This window comes from Cryptomeria japonica, chromosome 8 (assembly GCF_030272615.1).
Source record: "Cryptomeria japonica chromosome 8, Sugi_1.0, whole genome shotgun sequence".
Taxonomy (NCBI): Eukaryota; Viridiplantae; Streptophyta; class Pinopsida; order Cupressales; family Cupressaceae; genus Cryptomeria; species Cryptomeria japonica.
In genome coordinates this window covers 719,489,263-719,493,604 of record NC_081412.1, presented here as the reverse complement: position 1 = coordinate 719,493,604, position 4,342 = coordinate 719,489,263, and positions in this window count along the sequence as shown.

Sequence of the window (4,342 nt, the reverse complement as noted above, 5' to 3'; positions counted from 1 at the left end):
TATTTTGTTAGGGGGACCTTGGATACATGAAATGCAAGCAGTACCTTCTACATATCACCAGTGTGTCAAATTTCCTTATGACGGACAAGAAGTTTCCATATCTGCTGATCACAATCCATTTCAACATTACAACGCAATGGGGGCAGCCCAAGACAGTTTGGTTCCTCATAATAGAGAAAAGCAGCGATCTTCAACATCAGATCTACAAACAGCAAAATCTAACTCCTTCTTGGGAGACTTCAAACAGAAAATGCAAATCAAAGACCAAGGCATAGGAGAATACTCTTTGGAGCCTTTATGTTTGGCCAAATTGCCAACATCACCTAGATCTCATGGATTGCCTACTACATCAACACATCTGGTCACTCAGCCCATCACCAAATTTGATGGTACCTTTATCCAATTGGGCACTCTAGCACATGAATCAGAAGACAAGGATATTCTTAGCTAGTTATACAAAGATGAGAAAGAAGATAATAGAGCAGCTACCCTAGACATTGTTCTACCTACACACCTATATGGAAAAGGATACTTAATCATGTAGCAAATGGGATATGATGGTAAAGGACCTATTGGGAAACGCAAGGAAGGAGTCACTGAACCTATAAATCTTCCTTCACAACCCAATGGAAACAAAGAAGGATTGGGTTGTGAGCTCACTTTCCTATTAAAAAGGCCACCCCACCTAACTACAAAACTTCAATGGAAAGTAAAGACGAAGTACAAAGAAGAATCCTGGCAGGAAGCACTCTTTGAATCAGCAGAAACAATCCGCAAGGCACAGGAACGTCAAGATCAGAAGTTACATCAGGAAAAGCTTCTAAAACACAAAAAGGCCATATATGCAGCAGTAGCTCATATTCAAACACCAATATCTCAAGAACAAATAAAATTATCTCCGGATACCTTTGTTTCTCCCCGAGGAAGCACAGTCTATGAACAAATACAGAAAATAGAAGACGGATCTGACACAGAATCAACAAAAACTATCAAAATGGTATCTATCATCAAAGATTTGTTTTCACCATACAACATCCCAGTTTACAGCACTGATAGAATCTGGGATGATGCCTCTGAGACTGATTCCAATGAATATGAATGGGGTACCTGCTCCAATGCTACTACAGATATCCCTAATGATATTGATTCTATATCTCTTTCTCAAGAAGAACATAACATAGAAGATAGACCTCTTGAATTTGGACCTCAAAATATCTATGACACCGAGGAAAGCGAACAGAAACATTATGAACAAGTCTATGTGGAAGATAATACCATCAAAGACCTCGACGAAATCCTGGACTTCTTTAAAAACAAGAACAATCACGATGAAAACTCTATCCTAACACTCATAGTAGTCGAACTGGATCCACCTAACGATTCCTTACCGCTTGTCTTTCCTGACCTCATCGACTGGGATGAACCTAAAATCCATGATATACCAATTTTCCCATATGATGAATCTATTATCCATTACCTATGTACCGTAAATCCGGAAATAGACTCTACTAGTGAACAAAGTAACGATGTCTGCAAACCAGGGAGTGCCAAGTCTCTCAGTCGCAAAAATAGACCAAATAAAGGATCTGATGCTGAAAACCAGTCAAGGGCAGCTCTAGATCACAAAAAAGTAAAAATAAAGGACGCATCGGAGGGTGAAAACCTTTTTAAGGCACCTAACGATGGAAGACTTGACACTCTTCCTGAGCACTTTCATGAGCGATCACCCATATTGATTGAGCCCACTCAATCAATCAATATTGGTACCACAGAAGCCGTCAGAACCTACACCTTGCAGAATCTCTGACAGAGGAGGAAAGATCAACATTCATCATTTTCTTTAAAGAACAACAAATTAACTTTGCTTGGTCATATGCTGATATGCCTGGAGTGGATCCACACTTAATCATGCATCACTTATCCATCTCTTCAGGAGTTAAACCAGTCAAGAAAAAGCTACGAAAGATGAATCCACAGGTGGCACTCATGGTCAAAACTGAACTAAAGAAATTATTAGATGTCGGATTCATCCGACCCATTGATTATGCAGAATGGATTTCCAACATCGTTCCAGTATCAAAACTAGACGGTAGTATCAAAATATGCACTGACTTCAGAGACGTCAACAAAGCTTGTCCAAAAGATGACTTTCCTCTGCCCATTATCAACATAATTGTAGATCTCACAGCAGGCCATGCAATGCTCTCACTAATGGATGGTTTCTCAGGCTATAATCAAATCAAAATAGCTCCAGAAGATCAAGATAAAACCGCGTTCACTTGTCCTTGGGGAACGTATTGTTGGAATGTTATGCCTTTTGGCTTAAAGAATGCAGGGGCCACTTATCAAAGAGCAATGACAACAATATTCCATGACATGATGCACACGTTTATGGAAGACTATGTGGATGATTTACTCACTAAATCCTTTACCAGAGCAAAACATCTCAGCATCCTAACAAAGATATTTGATCGAATGGAGAAATTCCAAGTCCGGCTCAACCCTAAGAAGTGTGTCTTCGGGGTTACATCAGGCAAGTTACTAGGCTACATTGTCTCAGCTAAAGGTATTGAAGTAGACCCAGCAAAGGTACAAGCCATTATGGACATGCCACCACCAAAGAATATCAGTCAACTCAGATCTCTACAAGGACGACTTCAATCAATCAGGCGATTCATCGCTCAGCTAGTAGATAAAATTCTACCATTTAACCATTTACTACACAAAAATGTACCATTGAAATGGGAGACCAAGTGTGCAGAATATTTTTACCAAATCAAACAGTACCTGATGAATCCACCAGTTCTGGTACCACCAGTCGCAAGAAAGCCTCTTATCCTATATATCTTAACAACAGATATATCACTGGGGGCACTGTTGGCACAAGAAGATCAACAAGGGAAGGAACGCGCCATATATTACATCAGTAGGACATTGAATGGCTATGAACTCAACTATACATTCATTGAAAAGGCTTGCCTAATAGTGGTCTTCGCATCTCAGAAGTTCAGACATTATATGCTAGCACACACCATTAAGTTAGTTGCAAAAATTGATCCTCTCAAATATCTACTCAGTAAAGCAGCTCTTACAGGTCGATTGGCTAAATGGGTCATGATTCTCAGTGAATTTGACATCCAATACATAGAAAGATGAGCCATCAAAGGACAAGCAATTGCAGATCAGTTGGCTGAAGCACTGCTACTAGGCAAACACATCATGGAGATTGAATTTCCAGACAAGGACGTTCTTGCTCTTTCTACCAAACAATGGACCCTATACTTTGACGGATCCTATACACAACATGGTTCAGGTGCTAGCATTCTGTTCATCACTCCTGAAAGACACACTATAACAAGATCATATAGGCTTATGTTTCCCTGCACAAATAATGTGGCTAAATATGAGGCATTGGTTATAGGCATCAAAATGGCCGTAGAATGGAAAATCATAGAGTTAAAAGTCTATGGAGACTCGCAACTGGTCATCCATCAAATCAACAACAACTATTAGACAAAGGATGACAAGCTACTACCCTACAAGCGAATGGTGGATGACTTCAAACAGTATTTTGTGCACATCACCTTTGAACAAATACCAAGGTTAAACAACAAAGCAGCCGATGCAATGGCTACTATCGCTTCATTACTACAAATTCCAGAGCAACAGAGTCGTTACGAGTTCCTGGTAGAGCAACTGTTCTCCCCCGCCTATGACCACTCTGAATCCCAGGTTATCTATGCCTTGACTAGTTCAGATTCTCCATTATATGGACCGATATACGACTACCTCGAGCACAATATCTTACCAATTGACCAATCCCGTAACCAAAAATGTAACTTTATCCGACAAGTTGCTCGTTACACCCTTACCGCTGATACTTTGTATCATCGAGGTCTAGATGGCACTCTTCTTCGTTGCCTTGATCGTAATGATTCTGATTCTGCTTTACACAAGCTTCACGAAGGTATTTGTGGCACACATTCAAGTGGTACTACTCTTGCTAAAAAAATTCTAAGGATGGGATATTACTGGCCTACAATGGAGAAAGACTCATATCACTTCACTAAGAAATGTCCTAAATGCCAGATCCATGGTAATCTGATACATGCACCAGCACAAGAACTGTAGCCATTTACAACATCCTGGCCCTTTTGTCAGTGGGGACTGGACTTAGTGGGCAAAATTCATCCTTCATCTTCAAATGGACACAAGTTCATTATAACAGCAACAGAATACTTTACCAAATGGATAGAAGCAGTTCCCATGACCACAGTGACTGGGAAACAGATTGCCTCTTTTATCCTCAATTATCTAATCTGCAGATATGGTATTCCAAGTT